Raw genomic sequence first — 27,463 nt, 5'->3', positions numbered from 1 at the left:
GAGGAAAGCTAAACAGAACCAAAAAAACTGTGTAAACTCTGTTATTAAGTACCTTAACATCTAAAGACTTGAAAATATGACTGGGTTTTAGGGTTGGGGGAAGCCAGATCCTTTTGGTCAGGTTGCGTGAGTGAATTACTTTAACTTGGACTTTCACCGGAAAGCCCTCTTCACAGGTATCGGCTTCTACCAAATACATGCGTTACCAGTGGACAAAATGGCTCTGCACTGCTGTTTACTGTTGCTTCAGTGAATATGCCAAGAAGTAGATGAGGGGGTCTTTAGCATCCCCATAATTCCATCAGTCCCCAATATCCCGCAAGTAAATCAACAGAAAAATCAAGTAGAAAGAAGAAATCCTCTATGCCCATACAGATCAAGAGAAGATGCTTTCCTTGCCCTTATAACCAGATTGCCTCTGACCCCAAGCAGCATGCCCTCATCCTAACACAGCCCTAATTTGTGCACAGAAAATCTCTGGATTCACCATTGAACAGGGTGTGCTGAGTACATATAAATTCTGAAAGCTGTAAAGTGTGTAAGAGAGAGCTGTATCTATCTTCAATCGGATGCTGAAGTAACTAAGAAATATTCTACTTCAGTTCACATAAAAAACAGAAGTTACCATTTCCCAGAAAAAATGGAAGAGGCATTGTACAAACATTGCCCTGAGAAAGTATCACAAACCAGATGGTTTAAAACAACAGCAATTATTGTCTCATGGTTTGGGGAGCTAGAAGTCTGACGTCAAGGAATCGGCAGGGCCTCTGAAGTCTGCTGGGTTCTGGCAGTGGCTTGCCAGAAATCCATAGCATAACTCAGTCTCTGCCTTCGTCACATGGCCATCTTCTCTCTGTCTCCTACCAAAAGTGTCTGCATTTCTTCTCCTTTAAAGGGCACTAGTCATATCGGAGTAGGTTTCCCACCTTAACCCAGTTTGGTCTCATTTTAACCAACAACATCTTCAAAGAACCTATTTCCAGATTCATAGGATTAGGTTTTAGGACTTGAACACATCTTTTTGGAGGGACGCAATTCAATCTATAGAACTGTGGATGTTCTTTATTGCCACCCAGGTGCCTCTCACATCCACCTTCATTTCTCGACCATCTGGCAGGAGCAGGAAAATAACATAAGATGGATGAAGTGGAGAGAGAAAGATGTTGACTGGGAAGGAGCAGTGCACCTGGTCTTTCTGAAACTATATTGCCTCATTCTGAAGAATGGGAATTCCATCTCCTCTGTTGGGAAGACAGAGGTAGAACCCGTTTGTGATCTCTTTTAGCTTATTTAATTAACCATTCTGTAAATGGGGATTCAGCTTAGAAATAAATTGCACACATTATTTTATTGAAAGTTAAATAGCTATTTCATTTTGAAAGCTTAGGAATAGTGCTCTTGCTAGAGATTTAATATATTGTAACTCAAGTACTTGACCCATGGTCTCTCTGTCTTTTTATGGCTGGTATGCCTTATAATTGAGTGACAGTTAAAAACCTAGGACTTGCATTGAAGGGAGTGATGCATTTTATATTGTGGATAGTGAATTTATCAAGCTAGGGCTTATTTCAACAATTGATTCTCTTTGAGATTAACGAGGGAATATTCTCCAACTTGAGCAAGCTTCAGTTTCTCCTCACTGCAGCCTGATGAGGTTAATAGAACCATATGCTGGATGTGTTAGCTGTAATTTTTCATGATTAAAGAAATGCAAGGGGAAAAAAAACCTTCAACCCAACTGTTTGAAAGCTAAATTTTGCAACATGCAAATTCTCCAAATTGAGAGTTTAGTGTTTCCCCTTTCGGGGGGTAGATCTGCACGATTTTTGGCTTCAGAAGAGGGGGAGTGGGGGAGGGGGAGATCAGCTACTCTCTCTCTTTGGTTGGTGTTTGCATGCCATGGAATTGAAGCGAGCTTCCACTAATTGGGTTTAGAATTTTCTTCCTAACTCCTTGTAGGGCTGTTCTTGCCCTCAACTAGTCAAAGGACAAAGGGATAAATTCCATCTTCTTTTGGGCCTCCCTTTCTCACTCTCTCCTGCCAGGTTTACCTGTGATATTTTCTCCTCTCTAGTTCACTCCCACTATGCAGCAGGTTATGTTAAAGCAACCTGTTAAAACGTAAAAAAGTTTTGTTGAGGGTAAACTGGAAGATACATATTGCATTTCTAGTTCATTGGCATTATGAATCTCAGTAACAATGCCATATACAAATACAAACATCACACCCCGACCGGCTCAGGAGACCTGGTGTCATAAAGCCCCTTTTACAGATGAACAAACAGATTCCATGGAGGCTGAGTGGCCCCAGTGATGAAGCCAGGTCTGGAACCCACCTTTCCTGATAACTGTGAACCAAGCGGGTTTTCTTTTCCACCACACACACCCTGATTTGGGATATTAGCACAACTATTTGTTTCACAAGTATGATGGTCATTGGATGTGTTCACTTAGTGAGGCTACAGTCCCCAGTTATTCAATAAACACTGATATAGGTATTGTTGTGAAGGTATTTTGTAGGTGTGATTAGGGTTCCATCATTAGTTGATTTTAAGTGAGGGATATTATCCTAGATAATCTGGGTCTGGCTCAATCAGCTGAAAGGTCTGAGGCTTCCCTGAGAGAAGAAATGCCTCCTGTGTACTATGGACTCAGCCCATGTCTGAGAGATCCAGCCTGCCCCTCCTGACAGATCCTTGTGGATTTCTGACTTGCCTGGCCAGTCCCCACAACTGCAAAAGCCAATTCCTTGAAACAAGTCTCTTAATATTTATTTATCTCTTACTGTTTCTGTTTCCCTGGTTGAACACTGATTGATACACCAAGGGAGACATCATAATTAATAAGTGAATCTGAGGTGCTGGGAGTGGATCATGAGGTTTCCGTAGATGGATGGAAGGAGGAAATAGCATCTTGGGTAGGCAGGCTACTGTTTCTTATTTCACTGAACCAGGAACTTTACCATTTGTTCTGGTTTGCTGAAGCTGCCATTATGCAAAATACTAGAAATGGATTGGCTTTTATAAAGGTGATTTATTAGGTTACAAAGTTACAGTTCTAAAGTCATAGATGTGTCCAGACTAAGGCATCAACAAGAGGATACCTTTTCTGAAGAAAGGCTGATGGTGTCCAGAACACCTCTGTCAGCTGGGAACGCACGTGGCTGGTGTCTGCTGGTCCTTTTTCCCCTGGATTGTGTTTCAAAATGGTTCTCTCTAAAATGTTTCTGGGCTTCTGTCTTCACTTCTCTCTCTGCGCTCCTGTGTGTCCTTGCGTCTTTCTCCTAAGGCATTTTTCTCTAAGCATCTGGGGGTCCTCTATTAGCCTCATCTTTTAGCTTAGCATCTCCAAATATCCTTCCTTCTGCATCTCTAAGCATCTCCAAGCATCAGCGTCTGTGTCAGCTCTTGAGCTCTCTTAAGCAGTCCAGTGAACTAATCAAGACCCACCCTGAATGGTGGAGCCACACCTCCATGGAAATAATTTAATCAGAGTTCTCACCCACAGCTGAGAGGGTCACATCTCCATGGAAACATTCAATCAAAATGTTCCACCCTAATCAAGACTAATAACCCTGCCCCACAAGATTGCATCAGAGAACAATGGCTTTTCTGGGAGACACAATATATCCAAACTGGCACACCATTCATATGTTTTTGTGCAACTTTTGCTGAAGGAGTGGACTTGACTTTAGCTGGATAATGAGGGCAGGAATGAGCTCAGATATGGTAACTGATTGGGTGGTGGCCCTGGCCATGGGTGGAAGAGGGAGAATGGGCAAGGGAAGTGTGGATCAGAAACTCAGTGCAGAAAGGAGTTGAGATGGTCAAATGGCAACTCCTGGGAAATCAGAGCATCATCCTGATTTACCTACTGCCAGGTCTGGGTCAATATGGGCTATTACTCCTGAGATCTGGAGGCCACAAGATAAGCTAGAGGCAGCCACTAGTGTTGGAAAGAGGATGGAAAATAGGGAGTGGGAAGCCAAGCCTTGTGTGCAGAAACCTTGGAATAAACAAGAAACAAAAATACTGGATGTTTTCAGTGGGAAACTATGCACTGCTTAGTGTACACCCTTCTAGGTTTTCTGATGTCAGCTCATTCATTGCCTTTGAGCTGTTTTACAATCTGTAAGTTGCAGAGAACTGATAGCAAAGAAATAATTCTTGCCTATAGACCTGCAAATAAATTCTATCCAATGGGAATTCAATTGATTTCCCTCCCCAAATTTCCTTTACTTCATATAAATTTGTGGTTTCTTGATTTCTTCTTTGAACCATTTATGACATTTGTATGATTTCTGCATTTAATTAATGTGTTGAATAAAATCTTTGACGTGGTCATTTTATATATTCACTGATTTTATTCTTTTTTTTTTCTTGGAAGTTATCTTTTAACACCATTCGCCATTCACAGTGTCTTGGCTACACTCTGGGAGGGAGGAATGCAATGGGCAAAAATCTGTCCCTTGGGGAAAGCCCTTGGGTCACTGGCTCCCAGAAGGCCCCATGCAACCATTTGCAGTAGGGACAATATGACTAAAAGTAACTTTTCTATTAAAAAAAATTTTTATAGTTAGGAGAACATTCTCATTCTTCATTTTACCCTTAGAGACTAATATCAAGAGATATTTTTATAGTTTTCTGAAGAGGAGTTAAATCTACTGACTGTCTCAATTTTATACAAACATTTGTTCATGTGTTTGTAATTTATAGCCTACCTGCTTCCAAAAACCACACTTGAAATGTATCATATGGTAAAAAAAAAATAAAAAAAATAAAAAAAGAGAGAAAAATAGTTTGTGTAGCAGGCCAGACTTCACCTTGCAAAGAGCAATGTCATCTGTAGATGACACAGAGCAGATGGTGAAAAGCCATATGATAAAAATAACAGAAGGCTACATGGAAAATGTATTGCAGCCACAAGCGGGCAGCTAATGAGACTGATAAACCGAAAGAGACTAGATGGGGATTGGGGTCATCCAAGGTCACTAACTCTGAGATGTTAACAGCACTTAGCCCTTGAGATTTATGCATCATTATTCTCCAAAGAGCAAAATATGGTTTTGCTTTTGTTATGACTTGGTCATCATTTTGGAGGTGGGTGGGAACAGCCGAGGGCAGGCCTGGGGTAGCAGAGCCTCTGGCTCTCCTGTATGGATAGAACAACTGGGGCTGGGAAGGAGAGCGGCCCCTTCTCTTAGACCTCACAGCCAGTAGGAGAATGCAGATTCAACTCCAGGGCTCCATGTGTCTGGTATCTTTCTCACCTGGCCGTGTTGTCGTCTGCATTCGGGCAACACAGGGCTAGTTCTGTCTTGCTACCATGGGCACTTTGTAAAGAATGCAACAAATGGTGGGGAAGGGAGGGACATTCTATTGTTTTCTTAGCACACTTGACTAGACAGATAATCACCCAAAATTTCAGGGAAAGTTGTGTGAGATCTGTGATTACAGAGATGTATGCTTCCTGGAATTAAAAAAAAATAAATTCCTAAAAGACTTGTTAGGGAAAATATCACAGGATTAAATTGAGTGTGTGTATACTGTATAAGAAAAATAGTATGCCTTCAGCAAGTAAATTACACATTTTATCAAGAAAAGCATTCAGAAAACTAAGATAACGTGTTAATTCTCTTACTGTCTAAGGACTGCAGTTTTCAGAAAAGGATCCAGACTAAAAAGAGCTGGAGACAGGGAGGGAGAACATTCCCCTGGGACATGGGAGGAAACACAAAGGAAACTGAAAAGTCCTTTCAGTAGCGGTTTGCGTGTTTACTCAAAGGGAAGCATAAAAGCCAGAAAATTCAGAGGACCAGCCTCAGAGCACTGGAAATGTACCAGTTAGGGGACAATCCCTGCAGAAATTCCACCCATCTCTGGACTTGTGTCAAATCCTAGGCAGAATTACCATGGACTTCCATGAAGGGCAGAGGAGATGGCAATTTGAAAATAAAAGAAAAATCTTCTTCAGAATTGACAGTACAGAAAATTCTTGGAACTTGCTTATATAGGTGACAGTTTTACATCATGGTTCTCCATCTGTGTGTTTGGTGCCTTGCTCATCGTTTAGAAGAGGGAAAAATGAAAGTAGGAATAATGATGTAGTGTGCGAAATTTACAGCAGCCCTGGTTTGTGGCTGGATTTTGTGGAGGGTAAGAGGATGGTCAGCTGAACCTTGACTGGCAAAATTTATTTGCAGGTCTATAGGCAAGAGCCAAGACAAGAATTATTTTGCATCGCTCTTAGTTCTCTACAACTGACAGGTTTTGTGAACTGTACTCTGTGGATTGTTTTTTGGGATTGTGAGTCAATCTTCTTAAGGACTGGGGACTCCATCCTGAGTCACATGCGTGGGGATGCAGAAGAAATAGGAGTTCCTGCTCATGATGAGCGGCCATTGATATGGGCCCACCACTGAGATTTCCATGGCATTCCCTGGCTGTGATCCCTCTTCTAAAATTAATTATGGTCAGCATTTATTGAGCACTTACCAAGCACCAGGCATTGCTTCACATGCTTCTTGTGTATTAATTCATAGGAATAATCCAAGAGGTTTTTTTCACAGACTTGAGTTGAGAAGCTCATCAGTTAAACTACCTAGAATATGTGTTTTAAATTTATAGCTATTTTCTTAAGTTGTCAGTTCTAATAATTTTTGAATCTGGTCAAGTTGGATGTTGATAGGAACATCTGCCTTAGGCCTTCACATGTTTGTATGACTTGGACTGAGCTCACTCTGATCATTTTAAACCCCATCAGGAGGCAGAACAACTCATACATATGATGTCGGTGGTTGGTTACTTAGAGTGATATGAAGCAAAGTAGACGGATTCTTTCTATCCCATTGTGACCCCTCTCCCTCCATCTTACAAGTTAAATGAAGGCATCTTTACCTTCCTATATGCTTTAAATTCACTATGTCGACATGAATTAGATAGCAAAGTCCTATGCAGGCTCCTTTAAAAGATGAGCCCTGGAAAAGCCTGCTTGTTCTCTTTCATTAAGGAATGTTGGTTGACCAGATGGCTGTGGTCATTTCTAGCAGACACAAAGTAATAAAGTTCTGGGTTCTAGGACAGGGCAGTTCAAAAGAGGGACTACGCTCTGAGCTGCACCAAGCTCTGATGTGCAGCTCTGAGGGCAGGCTTCAGGGATGAGGTGCCGTGGATAGTAGGAGTTGAAAAGCAAGGGCCAGCATGGGCAGAAGCAAGCCAACACAGATGGCATCTACTTCAGAGAATGGCACAGGTCCCTGGGAGAGTGTTGCAAAGGAAAGAGGAGAAACAGTTCTTGTAACTTCTTGTTTCCTGGAAGCGTGGGAAGCAGGAGACTTTGCTAGATGCTGGGTTGGCCCTTTTCTGTGTTTGGATGTGTTGCAATAACCAGGAGGGCATGCAATTATCTACCCTTGCCCTGCTGAAACACAGACTGATATGTGGCTTTGTATGTCAGGTTGGATAAATTAAAGATTCAAAAGCAATAATGCCAGCAATGGCTACCATCAAACAGAGATCTCAGGAATGGAACAGACCTTCTAGGCCTCTGTTTTATTTAAAGCCTAGTATTTATCTCGTTGGCTCAAATCCAAGTACCTAGCTGGGAAAAACCCAAACCCATCCCTAGAGTTGCCTCTTGGGAATGCAAAGAACCCAGTCTGCCAGAATGGAAAACCCTTTTCTGCTTTGATTTCAGAGTTCTGTTAGAACAATTCTGAGATATTCTAGAAAGCATGTCTTAAAAAATTGAAACCATTTGACAATTTTGTTTTCCAAAGAAGCTCTTAAGAAGACAATTAGTGCAAGTTATAAATTATTTAAAAGAGAATTTCTAGATAGTACAATGGATGCCTGAATATTTCAGTTCCTTTATTATCACTTGTCCCTATTTGATGAAGAAGCTTGTAAATTTTGGACTGATTTTTCAAGTGCGTCACCCCACCAGAATCAAAGGGTACCTGATGATGCCAGTGTTCACCTTGGTTCTTTCTGTGCCTATGTCCTCGCCCCCTGACGCTAGGCTGGGTCCAGCTCCTGGCACTGCAGCTTGGCCTGGCCCGACGTGAGCCTCATGGTCTCATCTGGGGAATTTTGTCTCCATCTCCATCTCAGACGCCAGTCCCAAGTCTTGGGAGATGCACGATTATCTCTGCCTCCCCAAGACTTTTTGTCATGTTCGAGGCTTCTGTCTGCTTTCTCCAATTTTCTTTCCCATTCACTACCTTCCATTTCCTCTTTTCCCTTTCTCCTCCCTACAGTGAAACTTCCAATGAGTGACATCGGCCGTCCACTGACATGAGAGATCAGTAACAATGGAGAGGACAGTCTCAAGTTTAGGAGAATTAACATGGCCAGTGGCAGAATGGGTGCACTCAGGCAAGCCCTGAGACCTAGATTGAAATGAGGGTCACAAACACAATAGGGGACACCACAGTCAGGATTGCTTGCGTGCATGAGCATGTCCACAGCTCTGGCATCCTGCCCTGCCTTGCACCGTAACCTCAGGCTAATGCCAGAGTCAAAGCAAAGATGAGGCAGAGTGTTCCGGGTGGGTGGGAATTGCCTATGAAATGAAAAGCTGATGAGGGGCCCCGTGCAGCACCCCCACACACCCTTCTAGCAGAATGGTCAGGTGGAGGGCCAGGACCGACTCGACTCTAGGTAAGAGGATGGGGTTCTGGACACAGTCACACCCTTGGGCACTGAGACTTTTTCCGGAATAACCGCAGGATTTGTAATCCCTAGTATCCTTCATCCATGACCCATAACTCCCTCCTCAGTTCTGGAGGAAGTCGCTCAAAGAAAAATGTGCTTTATCAGACAGATGCGTAAACTGGCAGGCAGATGGCTGGACTGTTAGATAAACAGTGACAGGGAGAGGTGAGTCTGTGAAATGAAATGTGTCCACAGCAACAGAAGTTTGGTGTTTGGGTTTATTTCCCATTCAAAAAGTATAGCCACCTGTTTCTTTTATTTTTTTAAGGAAAAGCTTTTTAAAAACCTATTAAGACACATCAAAATGATACTTGGGCATTAGGCAGCTGTTAAAATGTTTTGATGGGTTTAGAATAAATAAAGTCAGAAACATACGGATTTCCCTTTTCTAAAACTAAGTGTGTAGCTTTTAAGTAAAAGGCAAATTCCCATGAAAATATAGCTTAGCTTTTTTTTGGGGCGGGGAACACTTAGTTATTAAACAAACAAATGTATATACTCAAATCAAGATAAAGATGTGTAAGGCAAGAATATTCTAAGGGCTGCTTTGATCAGTTCATAAAGTCAAGGTCGAGCTAGAGTTAAGCTGGTTAATTCATTGCATAGCATGTGAAACATTTGCAAAGTCATCAAAAAAGAGTATATCTCCCAGGATAGAACATCATGAGCTAGACCTGAAAGTCTAATTGATTCTGCCTGGATGTTAAAGAAGCCATAGCTGAAAGAATGCATGGTTGCCACTTCTTGCAGTCTAGACCTGTGAAGCTCAGTAGGCAAGTCTCCTTCTGTGTCACTGGCATTAGTTAGGGAACAGGGGCCCTCGCCACAGACAAGAAGGTTTCAGTCTACCTGGGAGCCCATAGCCGGGGTAGATGACTGGTTATCGTGGGTTGGTAACATTTATCCACTTCACCCACCTGGGCTCCCAAGCCTCAGATTTCAGGCTCTTACAACAATCTTCTGATTATAACTTGATTCCCCAGTAGATTCTCCTCCTGACAGTTATGTTTCCTACCTTGAGTAATACATTGGTATTCTGGTTTGCACATCAGTCTACTGTGAGTTTAGTTCATGTGATTTTGGCTCCCTGAGCCCAGTCATATCTATGAGGACTGACGAAATCAAATTGTTGGCCCTGCTGGGCTGAGGCCAGACCTGGAACACAATGATCTCTCAATCTGCTGCCCTCTGACAAGGGCTCAGCCAGGACAACATCACCATCCCAAGCATGCACATACCACAGTAATTTTATATTGCTATAATAATACTAAGAGTGACCATAACAGCTACCTTTTGTTCCAAGCTTATCGTGTGTCAAGCACTTTTCATGAATCCTTCAAGTAAATCTTCACAGTGAGTCTGTAGGATAGATGCTATTATCAGCCTTAGTTTTCAGATGAGAAAACGGAGACTAAAACAAGTTAATAATTTTTCTGCAGATCGCATCATTGCCAGGCAGTGGGGAGGTCTGGATTGAGCCAGGTGGGCTGACTGAAGAGTGGGTGTGCTCAGTCATCATGCTGACCCCCTTCCTAACCTAGCTTGCTGGGCATACCGGCCATAGACACCCAGCATGCATTGCTGGGACTAGGTACATCGGCCTAGATTTGGGTGTCATTTAATGAACCTCGATTTATAAGTGCTTACACATTAAAAAACCATTATGAGGAACCCACTGTGTAGGGACCAGCAAAGGAAAGATGAGCAAGGTATCCACTCTCCTGCTTTCCTTCTTTCTCCTCAAACCTCCAGCACCTTCTCCCCTACCTCACCCTCAGTCAACTACCCAGGTTCCTCTTTCACTGAGTAAGTTGAAGTCAACATAAAGGAATGCCCACAAGTTACCAACAACATTCTACCCACCTGCCTGCATCCCTATCTCCTCTGCCTTCCATCCTGCTGATAGCAATGAACTTCCCAGCCTACCATCAAAGGCAACACACTGTATTAGTTTCCAATGGCTGCTGTAACAAAGGACCACAAACTTGGTGGCTTGAAACCACAGAAAATTATTCTCTCACAATTCTAAGGGCACCAGTCATTGGATTTAGGGCCCACCCACTCCACCGTGATCTCATCTTAACTTGATTACACCTGTCATGACCTTACTTCCAAATAAGGGCACATTCTCAGGTACCCTGGATTAGGACTTGAACTTATCTTTTGGCAGGACACATTCAACCCACAACGGCCCTCTACTTGCACTTTTAATGTCCTCCCTCTTGCCTTCCAGCAGACACCATGACTCAGCATTTCTCTCATTCGTTAGCATTTTTCAGCTCCTTCCCATCAACTTGCATTGCTTCATCCTAAAAATAAAATATTTTCTTATCTTCACCTCCCCCCCCAACAGCTTCTACTCCACTTCTCTGCTCTCTCTCACAAAAAAAACTTCCTAGAATATTTGCCCATACTTGCTTCTCCAGTTTCCACTCCTTCTATTTCCACTTAAATTCATTCTAAACAGGGGTTTGCCTTTCCCCATCCTGGTACATGGGAACTGCTCCTTCCCAAGCCCCAATGCCCACCCGACCCTCAGTGGAAGGCATCACTGGCAAACTGGCCCTCCTCTTGCTGGGTCCGACAGCATCCAGTAACAGTGCTACTGATGCAATCACTCCTCCTCCCTGGAACTTCACCTGCCCTTGGCTTCTCACTCGATGCTCTTTTTTCTTTCTTTCTTGGCTGGTTCCTCATTATCTTGGATGCCCCAGATCTCAGCCCTCAACCCTGTATTTTCTCTAACTATTCTCACTCTAATTTTAAAGACCAAACTAGATGCCGATGTCCATCAAATTTATATCTCCAGCCTGTACTTCCCTCGAACTCTGGACCCTTGGGTCTGATTCCCAGTTTGACTTCATCCTTTGGATATCTAATAAATATCTCAACCATATCCTGACCAAAATGGAACTCCAGATATCCACCCTCCCCCACAGCCACCCCACACACCTGTTCTGTCTTCAGTCTTCTCCAACTGGGTCATGATAATGCCTTCCGCCCACTTGCTCAGGCCCCGGCCTGGAGTCACCTTGTTGGCCCTCTTGCTGTAACCCTCCACATCCAGTGACTTAGAGAATTCTTTAAATATGTTCAGAATCCAACCACTGTGCCACACTTCCACTGCTGCTTCACTGATCCAAACCACCATCTCTGCAATAGCCTCAAAGTAGTGTCTTGGCTTTCATTACTGTCCCCTGAAAACCTATTCTCAACACAGCAGCCTCAGGGGGCCTTTCAAAGCTTAAGTCAGACCCTGACAGTCCTTGAGTCAAAGCTCTCCATCGACTCCCCTTCTATAAACAATGCCAACGTCACACCATGGCTCTGCAGTCTCACTCCTGTGCAACCCGAGGAACTGGCAAGCACAGACTCTCTCTGGGATATGGGTGCTTTGCCCACTGCTCTCAGCTCTGAGTGGACCTGCCCTGTCCATAATGCCAGAAATGAACTTGTAGGAATCTAAAGCAGGTATCTTCCTTCCTTCTTGGAACTGCAAAATCTGTTTTTTTTTTGCAATTTTGCAAAAAATTCTCCTCTGCCTCCCCAAGCTCTGCTCTCAGCAGGGATTCTCCACATTTCTTGTAAATTTGAAATATCAGCTCACTCATTCTGTTCCCTCCTCTGTCCGCGGCCCAGGGCTTGTATTCCTGGCCTGACCTGGGGCCGGAATAGTAGTATAGCTGGTGGGGGTGGGCAGTGGGGCTGGCGGGAGGTGGGGGGGAGGGGCACTGAGGCTCCCCAGCTTCCTCCTGGTTTAATTGTCTGGTGGTTTTATTCCAGAAGCTGCTGCTGGGTGTGTGGGCTGCTACGAGCTCACTGTTTTGATTTTCCTTTATTACTGGCCTCACACTTCAATGCTATGTGGAAGTTAAAGCTGAATAATTTTCTCCTCTGAACCAGGCCCAAATGGTAGAAGGATCTCAGGGGTCTTTTCCCCAGCAACCTTCTCAGGGCCAATGCCCCTGTCCTCCAGAAAACGGAGCTTTTTGTGTTGGCTCATAGGTGCAAGTTTGCAAGACAACACCTCTGAAGAGCCTTTTCTCCCTTAATTTATTTTTTCATTGCTAAATAATTCAGAGTCCTAATAGTGTTGCTGGGTGGTTTATATACCTAAAGGGTAATTAGCAAAGATCCTTAAGTGTTGACTCTGCGTGTTGAGCTTTGAAATGATGAAGAACCATTGAGGACAGTCAATTATATTAGCTAACATTTCCTGGGCTCAGGACCAGCTACATCTCTGTGGGTGCCTTGTTCAAAGATTATTAAGGATATCAAGATGGCGACCACAGAGTATTCAACCAAATGAAGGGCCCTTCTGAGGGCAGGGTCTTGCAAGGGCAGAGCCTTCCACACCGGTCACAAGCTCAGGAAGCCTGCCCTGGTGGGGTTTCATCTGTGTCCCAGGCTCCAGGTGCACACTTTAACCACATGGTCTTATTTCATTCTCCTCAAAACCCTTCGAGGTAGAAACGCTTATTATTTCCATTTTACAGATGAGCCAACTGAGGCTCTCAGAGGTTAAGTTTACTTGCCCCAAATCAGCCAACCAACAAGGGAAAGAGCCAGACTTCAAATCTAGGCAGTAAGACCCAGAGAAGCCATACTCAAAGAGATGTATTTTAAATATTTTTATTATCCATTTCTTTATCTTTACAAATAATATTAGTTTGTCTATCATCATATATGTAATATTACTCATCCTAGGACATTTGAACAAAAAAGAAAAGCAAAGAGACGAAAAGTAAAAACACCCATAATCCTAAAACCTATTAAATTAGTGCATAGATTTCCTGTCTTTTTCAAAGCATACATAACATATGAAATTAAATCTTTTTGTTGTTGCTGTTTTTCTTCAAACACCTTAGGCACAGTTTTACAGGTTGAAAGTTGGTAACTGAACAAACACACACTATGAAGTATCAATGACTGGGCACTTATGGGCACAGACTGGACAACCCAATAACAAATGGGCAAGTTGGCCAAGCCCAAGTTAAGAGATGCTTCTGTGGATAATTTAATCCATGACAACACTTACTTTGGAATGACAAGGGACTAACAAATCAGACTTGGGGCAATACTGGTTTAACTACCCAAGAAGTCATCTAATTCAAGTGGACAAAGTTTGACCAGTTCACCAGTACCCACCAATAGACTGGCATTTCAGTTTATCGTGTGCAGTCCAAGTCAGAGTGAGCTTAACATTTTTATAATTACGAGTCACGTTTCAAAGTTCTCGGCCCTCGAGTTGATGCTGCATGGTTTTGTGGGATCAGGTTTGCACCCGGGTGCTATTCCAGCACCATTTGCCTGTGCTGTACCTTACGTCAGTGAACCCACAGTGGCTCAGATTAAAGAAAAAGGCAAACAGAACAAAGCCTGATTTGAAAAGCAAGCAACAGCCACAGATTCAATTGTGATGCGAAAACCATGAGCCCCTTGTTCTAGTTTGCTAATGCTGGAGAATGCAAAACACCAGAGATGGATAGGCTTTTATAAATGGGGGTTTATTTCACTACACAGTTACAGTCTTAAGGCCACAAAGCGCCCAAGGTAACACATCAGCAGTCGGGTACCTTCACCGGAGGATGGCCAATGGCGTCCGGAAAACCTCTGCTAGCTAGGAAGGCAGCTGGCATCTGCTCCAAAGCTCCGGCCTCAAAACGGCTTTCTCCCAGGACGTTCCTCTCTAGCAAGCTTGCTCCTCTTCAAATGCTTCACTCCCAGCTGCACTCTCTTTTTTCCCCCCGAGTCAGCTCATTTATATAGCTCCACCGATAAGGGCCCACCCTGAATGGGCGGGGCCACACCTCCATGGGAACATCTCATCAGAATCATCTCCCACAGCTGGGTGGGGCACACTCCAAGCAAATCCAACCAGCACCAAAACTTCTGCCCCACACAAGACCACAAAGATAATGGCATTTGGGGGACACAATACATTCAAACTGGCACACCCCTCTTCTCAGTTCCCTCTCCTTCCTATGTCTATCACCACAGCCCCAAAAGTCAAAAGCAAGAGACCTGTTCCTTCCTCTCACTGGCATTTTCTGCAATTTCTGCCACAGAATACTCCAGTCAACAGACATTAGGAGGATCAACTGGATAAAAATAATCTGGTGATTTTTATCTAATGGTGTCAGTAAGACTCTCTGTGGGCTGTACATAGGGAAAACACTGCTGATCTGTAAGATTATTCTTCCCTCAAATATGAAAAACTTTAAGCTGAAGTATGAAATCCAGATGAGCAATTTGCTTCCTATTAAAAGGGGAAGAGCTGGGATATTTTGTTAAATTATTGAACCTAATGTGGAGTAAATGACCTTAAATCTGGGTTAGGCTAATAGGTCATTGAGAGTTAAAACTATAAGACTAAATTTTCTCTTTTGTATGGAAGTTATAACAGAAATTTCACTGTTCCCCCCGTGAATCCCCACTTGTACTGGTTGCTGTGTGCTCACAGGTTACTTGCCTTCCTTTATCTCTCCCTCCTCAGTGGCTTTACTACCTGGGGCTATGGATTTGGACATTCTGTTGTTTTAATTTGAACTTAATAGAATACCAGTTTTAAGAAGGCAAGTGGGTGTATATTATCTCTCTTTTCCTCTGGCACACACCAGAAGTTCATACACTTAATTTGTTTGACATTTTGCAAGATAAAACACAAGTTGGAGAAGAGAAAATCAAAAAGAAAGAAAAGAGATCATGAGGTCTTCTTAAAGAAAGCATAAGTCAAAATGATGGCTTAAAACCAAAAATATACTATATAAGGGGTGGTTGGCTAAATGTTTTGGGACTGAACTCTTTGTATGATTTCCTCTCTGCTGTCAGTCTGCATTGTGAGAACAAAAAGCATTGAGCTTCCAATAGCTGTGGCTTGAGGGAGAAAAACACCATAAAATGCTAGTTTCAAACCAAGTAACCTTTTAAGATAATTGAATTATTCCCAGGCATGGTGTTAAAATGTTTTATCCCATTGTGACTATTGCTGTGTTCATGGGGATTTTTCTTAAAGAATTGCCTTCTTTAACAGGAACAACGTTAATAAGTATTTCTTATAAATATGCTTATATACTAACCTCTTTCCTTAAACTTCAACTTGAAATTCCCAGTCTGTGGGCTTGTAATAATTTACGTAGCAGTGTTCTGAGTTAGGCAAGTGGTGAGTGAGTTCAATAGAATAATAACTCTCCAGCCATCCCTGTGGAAACCGATGTGCTCTCCTAGCAGGCTTGCTGGTCAACCAGCCCCCTCCTTTCCAGGCATAGCCCAGCACCAAGGTCTTGGCAGGAGTTGCATCCAGCATGAGGATCTGGGCAGCCTGTTTGTGCCAGTTAAGTGTTTCTTTTTGCCCAATTGAAATCCTGCCAGGGCACCTCATGTGTCTAGGAAACTTTGCCTACAACTGAGTCACAAATGGAAAAACAGAGGTGGGGTAGGGTGAGGGGAAAGGGGTAAGGAAAGGAAGGAAGGCAGAAGTGGCATCTTGGGAGGAGGTCAAGAGCATATGAAGGGAAGCACCACCTCTTCCTGGAGGGTCGTCCACCTTCTCACACCCACTCAGATAACGGGCCATCCTCCAAGATGCTCCCGTGAGGCTCACTTCTATTGCTGCACATACCACATTGTTTTATAATTGGTTGGGTTTAGACCTGACTCCAGTACTAGACTGTTAACTTCTTGAGGGCAGGGATTGTGTCTTAACCATCTTTCATGCTCACATGGAAATTCAGTGAGGTTTGTTGAAGAAATGACTGGGGAAGACAAAAGGTATTCAATCATCAGCAGCAAGTCAATTCAACGATTATATCCTGCCAAACACTAAGCAATGAGAAGTGAACACGAACCAGACACTGTCCTGTCCCAGCCTCAGATTGCTCACCATCTAAGATGATGCAATTTATGACTAGCTCTGTAGGAAATGTAAACAAGTCAGGGGCTTAGCCACATGTGACAGGGTAGGGGAGCATAGGTAGGGGACGGTGTAGGGGAGCATGAAATGCATCTTGGACAAAGTTGGGTTGCATTATTGGGGCCTGGAAGCACTTACACTTTCAGTGGCTTCCAAGTGGTGCTCTGTCTACTTATGAGGCTTCTCTGCACTGGAATAAGAAAGGGTAGTGAGCACAATGGTGAGGGGTCAGCCACGACAAACACTGGCTACACACAATTACATCACTAGGGTGACTTAAATTCAGGACTCCTTTAAGTTCACTGTCCCATGGTTCACCTGAGGTTATTTCCATCCAGGTACAGGGAGAAACCTTATAGTAGATTGAATCATGTCTCACACAAAGACTTGTTTAGCCCTAACTCTCGTCTGTGGATGTAAATTCCTTTGTAAATGGAATTTTCAAAGATTCTATTTAGATGAGGCCAAATTGAATCAGGGTGGCCCTAATCCAATATGCTGGAGTCTTTATAAGCAAAGGAAATTTGGACATGGAAGTAGATTACCATGTGACAAGGGTTTGCTGGCAAGCTGTCACCAGAAAGCTATAGAATTCAGACTTTGGGCTTCTTGCCTCCAAACCATGAGCCAATAAATTCTTGTTGTTTAAGTCAACCAGCCTATGGAGTTTGTCATAGCAACCCTGGCAAATTAAGAGAGACCTATTGCCCCCAAAAGTATCTCCCTCCTTCCCCTTGCTGAAGCCAGCCTAGACTCTTGTTTTCTGTGTCGTAGCATTACAAAATGAGGCTTTAGAGCTGGGAGGGTCACTATTCCAACTCTCTTGGCTTACAGAAGGAGAGCAGGACCAGAGATGATGTGACACTCATGGGTATATTAGTCAGGGTTCTCTAGGAAAACAGAACCAACAGGAGATATCTGTAAATATTATGAGGTCTTTAGAAGAATTGTCTCACAAGACTGTGGGGATGGGCAAGCCCAAATTCCATAAGGCAGGCTGTCACCTTCTGATGAAGGTTTTCAATGAATACCCATGGAGAAGCTGGCTGGCTGAAGTAGAGATGGAAATTCTCTCTTCTGACTGCTGAAGGCATTGCTTCTCCTATTAAAGCCCTCAACTGATTAGACGAGACTTCTCTCATTCTTGAAGGCTATCTCTTCAGTCGACTGTAGATGTAATCAGCCATAGATGCAATCAACTTACTGTTGATTTAAGTCTGCAAAATGTCATCACAGTGACTATCAGGCCAGTGCTTGCTTGACCAAATGATTGGGAACCATAACCTGGCCAAGTCGACACATGAACTTAACCATCATAACAGGCCGCTCAATTTTTTTCTTAACAGGAGACATGGAAGGCACAGGAGCATAGGACACCTAGTTTAATGGAGTGCAATGTCCTCTTTGCTCACCCAAAATAGGTTCCAATCTAAGATCTTCCAAGAAATTACTTGGCTGCCTTTATAAATCTGAAGATCCTTGAATACTATAGATTTAATACATGTTTATTTCATTCTTGTCTTTGGCAAAAGATGCATATAACAAATCAGGACTGTCAACTACTGTTCTGAAGTAAGTCTAACCAAGAACTGGGTAAGCCTCTCTTGGTAAGCTAGTTTTCACATACCTGAAACCAGGGACATGGGATGCTTGCAAACTTCTTGTGAGAAGACTGTGCTAGTTTACTGTGTAATGTTGCTGGCAGGCCCACCCCTAATATTTGTGAGGACCAGGAAACTATAAAATAGAGGGCCTGGCTTATGGCCCACCCGCTTCTCTTCCTATACTTGGTTCCAGTCCCATCTCACACAGCATAAATATATAAGCACCCCAGGCTGCACAGACAAGCCCCATCCACCAGCACCCCTCAAAGAGCCCTGCCTTGTTCTCAGACTGTCCCCAAGAGAAACCTAGAGAAAAATCTGCCTGGAATGGGCATGGGACCCTGGGGGGGCCAGGTACCTGGAGCAGTGTCTAGAAGTAGGGCCATGGCCTCCCGGGGTGCACATCCCTCTGATCCTAGGGACTCTTTACATCATGGGGAGGGTCATGGCTGGTGGTGGGCCAGAGCAGGGTTACTTAAGCACAGGCCCAAGGCAAGTCGAAGGGCAGTACTAGCTGCTACAAATGCATTAAATTCACCCCAAAAGAGATAAAGCAGTTTAGACTGCACCTTCTTATGGCCAATTATTTCAATTCCTGCCTGAAAAAGGTCATAAAATGGCTAAAACACTTCCTCACTTTGAAGCAGATCCAAAGTGTTGGAAAAAACTCAATGTCTGCCTTTCAAAGAAATGTGTGTACACATGGATGTGCGTATGCGTGCATGTGTGTGTGTGTGCGTTGGGTTGGGAGGAGGGATGGGCAGTAGTTCCAGATTTGATAAGTTCATGTTCAAAAAGAAGTAGAACTCTCTCTCAACAGCTGATATTTCAACAGCTGGTCCTCTTCTTAGAGTCCAAAGCAGTAGCAGAAGAACAATGCTTTGATGGGTCTACAGGTTTCTTGGGGTCTTGAAATGTCCACCTCATTTTTTATTTCAAATGGATAAATTGTAGGCATTTCCTAGGAAAAAGCACCTGGTTGTCAAGCACCTCGTACACTGCCCCCCATCTCTGGAGAGAAATAATGGCAGTTAGTCCTGGCTTGAGGGAAGCCCAGACTCTTATGCATCAGTAGGACTTGGACCACTCCAGGCCTAGGAGACAAGGTCATTACCTTCTCCCCACCCAAGGGAAGGGGGGAACTGGTGGATGATTCTCTGGAATTTAAGCCCCACCAAAAGGAAGGCCTGGTTGGTATAAGGGCAGGGATGAGAGCCTGAGGGAATGTGGCTCTGTCCACCAGGGGTTTGCAGTAGTGAAGGGGGAGAAGGAAGTGTGTGGTCAAGTATGGGTTTCCCACACTGTTCCATATTCTATATTACAGTGGCTCTTCGGAGGTTAATCAATAGCTTACGAAAATGGAATTCCTTGGTCAAATGTATGTAGGAAATTCTGTGCTAAACAAAATAAGTAAGTGTTTTTACCCGGTCCTCTCCACATATGGAGCGTTTCCCAAACTGTTTGATGCTGAAGCCTTTTTTGGTGGAGATCTATTAAGAGCTAGTGGACCTACTGCTCCAAGGAATAAAGATTTAGAACTCTGCTGTAAGTTTCCAGAAGACAATTCCAAAAGAATTCAGAGTGGATATGGATAACAACCCATGGGCAGAGCTTGTTCAGGAGAGATGGGAGATCTGCAATTAAATTGTGACCAGAGAACCCTGAATGACACAGTTGAGGAAGAAAAGTGAGACATTTAAGCCAGGAATATTCATGAAAATTTGAGCTAAATTAAAAATAGAGAGTTTGCGGAAAGATGGGTAATAGTCCTTGTTTTAGTTTGCCCAAGCTGCCCTGACAAACACCACGCAATGGGTTGTCCTAGAGATGCAATGGGTTGGCTTAGAGAAATTACAAAGAGGATTTATTGTCTCATGATTTTGGCGTCTAGAAGGCTGGCTTGCTTTCCCCTGGGGTTGGTAGTGTTCTGGTGCTGCCTCACCACAATCCTTGGGGTTCCTTGGCTTGCATCTCTGCCTTCCCTCACATGGCAATGTCTTCTCCTTTCTCCTGGCTTCTCTGACTTCCTGGTTCTCTTTATAAAGCCTCCAGCAATCTGGATTAAGACCCACCTTCATTCAGTTGAGCCACACTTAATTTAAAAATAACATTTTCAGAAGATCCTATTTATAATGTTTTCATACCCGTGGGAATGTGAATCAAGAACTCATCTAAATTGTGCTACACAATTCAACATATAACAATCCCTCTGTATTTTTTTCTTTTATGGGTTCACTAAATAATTATTGGTCCCCTTCTCTGTACCAGGCCCTGAAATAAGCACTTAAGATGCATTGTAAATAAGACACAATTTCTTCGCTAAAGGGTTTCTTGGTCATGTTGGGAGGGCAGAGTGGGAAACGAGTTGTCTACTGGAGCAGGTGTCATTTCTGGGTACAGAAATGTGTGTGTGCCATGACAAGCTGGAGCGCATCCACAGGAAGGCAGCCAGGAGTGGAAAGGTTTGGGATTCTGATATGAAGGAGGGTTACAGACACTAAATATATTTAGCCTGTAAGTGAGAAGACAGTTGGATCCCGAGAGTTGTCTTCAGGTGAAAAGTGAATCGGGAGCTAAGACAAATAGGAGGAAGCTTCAGGAAGGTGGATGGAACAAAGAAAGCTGTTCAGAAATTATAGGGCCTCCTTGGGAAGCAGCAAACACCTCATCCCTGGAGGTGTGCAGGCAGACGTTGTGGGGTTTCTTCTTAGGGTGGTTGCAGGTGGGATTCCTGTAGGGCTCAGAATTCAATTTGAAGCCCTCCCCTCTTCCCCCAGAGCCTTAACATCTAAAATCCCACCTTAGTTCAGTTCATAAGCTTTATTTTCCCCTTTTCTGTCTAGAATGGCTGCTCCATCCTGTTTCCTCAGCAGTGAGGGCAGGAGGGGCTGTTGCCTGGGTGGCCGCGTGAACCAATACCCAGGCAGTACTGAGCTCTGCACGGCAGTCTGGAGCTTCTTGGAAATGGGAGCTCTAGGGAAATGCGGCTGCTCTATCACCCTTCAGTTTAATAAGGCCATATCCGTCGAGAGCATGACGGCTCTAATGTGCGTGTCCATGCTTACCCCATCCTCCTCCTGAACACTCATTCACTGTGCTCCCCTGTGTCACTGGCACTCAGCGAACGCCAGTCACTGTCCCCGCTGCCTCTCCCTGGAAACGCGTCCCCAGCCTTCCCCTCTGCAAAGTCACTCACCACTGGCACGGGGCAGACAGGTGTGAGCCTGCTTTCCTGTGCTTTGGTTCAGTTCCTCATGGTTTGTAGAAAACAGCAAGAGGCAAGGCTTATGGCAATTGACAAGGGAAGGAGTCTGTGGGGGGGGGAGGCAGGGAGGGGCATGGAGGGGGCAGTTGCCAGGGGCACGTGCATTGCACATTCTAAGGCTAACACTATTGGGGCTAAACTGCCTGAAGTTTGACCACAAGGAAAACAATGTCTGCCTTGAAGGCACTTTAGAATTTGCAAACTGCCTTCAAATATGGAATGTGTCACAGCGAACAAGTGAGAAGCAGTATCATGGTGTTTATAACCATAATGCAAAGTCTTCATGGGATTTATGGGTCCTGTGTGTGTGTGCACATGTATGTGTGTGCATATTTAGGCATGTGTGCCTGTGTGTGCATATGTATGCCTGTGGGTTTCTGCGTGTGGTATGTACACATGCCCATGTGTGAGAACATGCATGTTGCATGTGTTGTGTGTAATTGCATGTGTGCACACAGTGCACATTTGTGTGCTATGTGTGTACATGTGTACACATGTATGTATGTGTGTGTATGTGTTCACATGTTTGGTGTAGGACTCATTCTACACAGGAAGTATGAGACTTGAGTTCTAGTTCCCTCCTTTGGCCTTTGGCAATTCTTTAAAAATGCGAGCTTTCTCTGTAAAGGGCAAGAAATGGAACTATTTTATTCTTTGAAAGCCACATGTAATCTCTGTTGAGAATTATTCTTTTTTTTCCTTCAAGTTTCTGAGAAGGTAAAACCATTACAGCTCTGGCTTTAATTTGGCCGGGCGAAGCCTGTGAACCCTGCAGATGATCCCTTTCAGCTGCAGCAGGGCTGGGTCTCCTGGTGAGCGAATACTGGCCTGGGTGTTATCCTCCTGGGAGTTTGCTATTGATGGCCCTGCTTTACCCAGCAATCGAAATCAGGGGAATCCAGGATCACGGCTCAGATTCAGGGGCCAGGAGCTGGCACTTTCTTTGCCTCTGCTCCTAGAGGAAAGCTCAAGAGCAAACACATCCAGAGTTTGCATATTCGGGAAGTCCTAGCTTTAGATTCAGAAAGACGTCCGGAGCCTGATTGTGGCATACTGGCCGCGTAGCCTTGGACAGTCATGTAACTACTCTGGCTGCCTGGGCAATGATGTTCAAAACTTTTCAGATTGCTTTCTGATTTGAAATTATACAATTTCTCTTAGTAAAGCTTCATAGCTAAGGACTTTGAGTTCCTTTGTAGGTAAACAGAGAGCTTAGCTTATGTCCCTCCAACTTCCCAGGCCTGGACCTCTCAGGGCTGGGAGCTGCGTGGTTCGCAAAGAAGTCAGGCAGAAATAGAGCTGTAAATATTCATTGGTTCACGTCTCTGAGTGTCGTGTGATGTCTACGTTAGGAAGACTTTCCAGAAGGGTGGCATCTGTTTAAAATGTCTAAAGCAATGGAGCCACCTTGCCGCTTTGCTGGCAGAGAAGCCCTTCTACTCTGGGATCACTTGTCAGGATTCTCGATTCCCCAGGGCATCTCAGCCGAGTCAGAGCTCTCTACGCGTTTATATATTTCTATTTATATATTTCTACTTATATATTTCTACACCTCTGCATCCGTCTCACTTAAAGCATCCAAAAGTGCTGAGGTTGAAAAGCCTCCTGTGTCACTGGGGAAACTTGCAGCAGTTGTCACTGGTGGTGCCCTCGAATCTGCAGGCAGCCTTGGGCAGATTGAAGGGTTACGGGCAATGAGCCCAGGTCTACACCCCCATACCCTCCTTTTCCTCTGAGCTGCTGTCCCTGTCACTAACTGCTGGCCTCCTGTCCCCATTACTGCTGAGTCCCCCAGGGAGCACCAAGTCTCTCCCCAGACTTTTCCTCATCCTTCTGCTCCAGCCCATTGACTACCCTTTTGTCAGTTGAACTTTCCCAAGGCCTGCTTCACCCACTGCTGTCCCCAGTTCCTCTTTACTAAGGAAAAAGCAAACTTCATTCAAACTCAGACTTCCACCCTCTACCTGGCCCCAACCTGCACCTCGATCATCATCTCAGAACATCACTGTAAATGAAGACGTCTCAGCTCAGGCACCTGGGCTCAATTGGTCGGTAATAGGGCCAGACACTGGGATTTCTTTTTAAGCTTCTGAGGAGCTGTCCTCGAAACCACCATCTGCAGGAACTCTCTGCTCAAACCAAGTGGGTCTCCTTCTTGATACTTGAATTTGCTGAATGCAAATGTGCATCTCTTCTGGAGTCAGAATAAAATAATGAAAGTCATTAATCACAAATAGCCAAAACCATACTAGGTGTCCTACTGCTTCTCAGACTCCTGTGCAGTTTTCCATCCTCTTTTTCTCTGGTTTTCTTTTCCAGCAGTGTTGGAATTCCCTGGGTGGAATTCCATGTCTCCGGTGATGTCTCCTCCTCTTTTATCTCGGCACTATGGCCCTGATTTTCTCTGCCACACTTCCTGAGCATGGGAGATTTTTAACATGGGCTGGTGTCCATCCATCTAGCAGTGTCCTATCTCATTCTGTGTGTCCCATCCCCGACCTCACTGTACCTCAAGCTTGGCAAAGTGATGGATTGTAATTAGTTCTGAGTTGAGAACTGATTCCTGGAAAAGTCTCCATTGTATACAGCAGGGCTCATGGGTCCTGCATTCAAGATGGGCCTGGAGAGTGCACTGTAGTGGGCAGCAGAGGGATGGTTTTTAAACTCTGACCCTTGGTTGGCATCCCCCTGAGGCCTGGAAGACATGGGTGAGGTTCTTGTGCTTTGTGGGGTCAGAATTTTAAGATGCTTCCCAAGATCCCCAAGATCCCCATATTCTTGTATACCCACAAGTTATCCATTCAAGTACTCCCATAGGTGCTGCTCTGAAGGGATTTTGCAGATATGAGGTTCCAAATCAGTTGACTTTTAAGGAGGGAGAGGACCCTGGGTGGGCCTGACCCAATCAGGTGAATGGTTCTTCCTGGCAGGGGGATTTGAAGCATGAATGGTGGGCAGTGGCTTCTAGGAGCCTAGTGTGTCCCCTGGCCAACAACCAACAAAATAACAGGTGCCTCAGTCCTACAGCCTTAAGCAATTGAATTTTATGAACAACCACGTGACCTCATAAGAGAGTCCAGAAAGGAATTCAGCCTGGCTGACCCCTTGCTTTCAGCCTTGCAAAACCCTGAGCAGAGAACCCAGCTCAGCTATGGCCGCAATTCTGGCCAACAGAAACAGATAATAAATGGGTGTTGTACACCATTAAGTTCGTGGCAACTTGTTACACAGCAATAGAAAACAAATACATGCTTTCTCCCTGCCACCCTCCCAACCTAGCCTTTCCTGAGATTATTCTCCATTGTGGTTTATTCGTATTCTGCCATCACCAGCTTTGGGAATTGGTGTGAGGAGTCCTGGCAGAGCTGTCTTCTCCCCATGAGTAGAAATTACATGAGAAAGCATTCTCCAAGAATAGAGTAGGCTGGAAAGAAGGAGCCTCCTAGACAAATTCTGGGGGCTCTTTTCGCAACCTCTTGCCAAAATTCTTAACCCACAGGCTGCAGCCCTCTGAAAAACCATTAAAAAAAATTCGCTATGCAAAACAAAAAAGATATGTATTATTTTTTTTTTTGTTATCAGAGCTGCAGGTTACCCTAGCCCTGCTGCAGGGACTCGGGTCACTTTTCTAATGGTGGATCAGGGTGTGTCGGGCACACCCTCTTGCCGCGATGCCCATGGCTCCCCACTTCTACCTGAAAATGCCCAGGCACCTGGCACCTGCTCCAGAAGGTCCTGCTCTGCTGCTGAGCGGCAGAGGGTCAACAGTAACACACGGTGGGGGTAGATCCTCCTGGGTCTTCCCAGGCTCTTAAACAACATCATGTAATTAGAGCTAGTCTGTCCTAATTTCAAACCAAAAGGTAACATGACTAATATCTTCTAAAAATAGAGTTAGCAAAAGGCACTTTTAATAAGGCATCACACATATGGGCTACTTTTAACTGTAACCTATGGTTAAGTCTGTGAACATGCTTCTGGAGCAAGGGGGAAAGGAGAAGTCTTAGTGGACGAAGAGCTGCCTGTGGCTTCGTCATTGTCCCTTTGCTGCACTTCAGCCTCTTGCAAAGTCTACTTCTCACTCCAGTCCCTTATACAGCCTTGAGCTGAAGCTCCTCGAGGGCTGGGATCGGAACTTTCTGGTGTCATCTCCCCAGCCCCTACCATGGAGCCGGCACACAGAAAGGGCTCAGGCAACGCTGATTTCAGGAATTCGTATTCTCTCTGGCTTTTTCCTGCCTGATCCCACCTTGGGTCTCTGTCCAGGTTGGCAGATGGTGGTGTGGGCCCCCCACCCTCACCCACAAAGCACTGCCTTCTGTTCCTCACCCTGGAGAGTCTTAATGTTCCTAAGCTGGCTCCAGAAGCTCGGCCATGGTCTCCTTGTAACCAAGGAGTTTCCTTCACCCCTTACCCCACTGCCGAGGATCTTGTTAAGTCACCTGTGTGTGGGAGATGCCCAAAGTGGAACAAGTCTGAGGTCAAACTTAGACTCACACCTTACCCCCAGGGTCATCGCAGGGCCCTGTGTTTGCTGAGAATCCACCCCTGGTTGGTAATCACAGCTCGGCTTATGGCAACACCAAGCCCCATTCAGTTTGGTTGTAACCTTCAGTGGTTGCTGTCACTCATTCATTCAACAAATCTTCACCAAGGGCCTACTCTGCACCAGCTGCTGTTCCAGGTACTGGGGAATGCAGCATCTAATGAGACAAAGTCCATGCCCTTGTAGAGCTTACATTTTGGTGGGAGATGCCAGCAGGAAAGAATAGCTGTATATTATAGATGTGATGTAAATTTCAGGAAATGTTATCTGCTATACACTGAAGGAAGGTAAGAAGATATAGAGTTTTGGGGTGGTAGCTCTTTTAGGGTGGTCTGGGAACACCTCCCATGAGTTGACATTTGAGAAGAAATCAAACAGTGTGAAGGGGTAAACCTGGCACATTTCCCGGGAGAAAAAGTAATCCAGGCAAAGGGAACAGTAAGTGCAAAGGCCCTGGGGTTAAAACAAGCTTGGTTTCAAGGCCCATCACCCTGGAAAAATGCCTTGATAATTTGGATACACACTTCCCTTTCCTTTCTCCTGGAAATGTGGAAGAAAAGTCAGGTGGACTGGTATAAAGTAAAGGAGAGTAAGATCAGAGGAAGGTTGGGTTCCCCTGCCTGTTTGGCCATAATCGGAAACCCCATTTGGGCAGTGGGCGCTCCGAAGCTGTGGGGGCTGAGACCGCCTAGGTGCTCACCTTGTTGACCGCTGCAGCTGGATGTCTGGGGACTGTGGAGGCAAAACTGGGGAGGGGACGGCGAGGGGACCCTGGCGACTGTCTCAGAGTCAGGCCCATGGAAGACCCTTGGGGGCCGGCTCTTTGGGCTCAGCTGGAGTGGGGTGGGGTTGGGACTGGGAAGCTAGCTCAGGCAGCCTCCCTCTGGAGTATGATTTGGGGATACTGGGAAGGCAACTGGACTCCCACTCCCCCAACCCAGAACACCTCCCTCCCTCCCTGCTCCTGATGCTTCCACCACATTCTCAGTAATTCCTTTTGCCCTTCAGGTTTTCCACCATTCAAGCCATACATAGAAGCTTCCACAAGGAAGGATGACACAAAAGAACACTGCAAGAACAAACAGCAAAATTCTTGGCTTGGATTTCTAAAATAGTTTTTCCAGCCAGGGCTTTTGAATACAAGAGCCAAGAACTTGAGATAATCTTTTCTTAAGTTCCCCCACGTTTGGCTTTGGACACCAGACATAAAGCCTGGAGGGCTCGGAGCACACAGCTTATACATTCCAGATTCAGGAAGAAGATTTGATGACATAACAGGAGTTTTCCTGCCAAATAGCAGAGAAAAGCCTTTCATGTGAGATGGGAGGAAGGTGGAGAAAAGTTGGTTAGCTAAGAAGAGCATGTGGAGCCCTCACCTGGACTTGAAGTAGAAAACCTGCTGGGGACAGGTGAGTTTGGGGA

General features: G+C 44.7%; 1 long non-coding RNA gene across 1 annotated transcript in view; it reads left to right on the top strand.

Moving 5' to 3' along the window:
- LOC119541808 overlaps window positions 1-27,137 on the top strand; it is a 50,407-nt gene extending 23,270 nt beyond the window's left edge. The window contains exon 3 of the long non-coding RNA XR_005218410.1: window positions 27,050-27,137. This is a non-coding gene — a long non-coding RNA (uncharacterized LOC119541808). The remainder of the gene's footprint in view (window positions 1-27,049) is intronic.
- Window positions 27,138-27,463: the final 326 nt, after the last annotated feature.

The sequence above is a fragment of the Choloepus didactylus genome, chromosome 1 (genome assembly GCF_015220235.1).
Source record: "Choloepus didactylus isolate mChoDid1 chromosome 1, mChoDid1.pri, whole genome shotgun sequence".
In the NCBI taxonomy this organism is placed as follows: Eukaryota; Metazoa; Chordata; class Mammalia; order Pilosa; family Megalonychidae; genus Choloepus; species Choloepus didactylus.
This window is presented reverse-complemented; position numbering and strand designations above follow the sequence as displayed.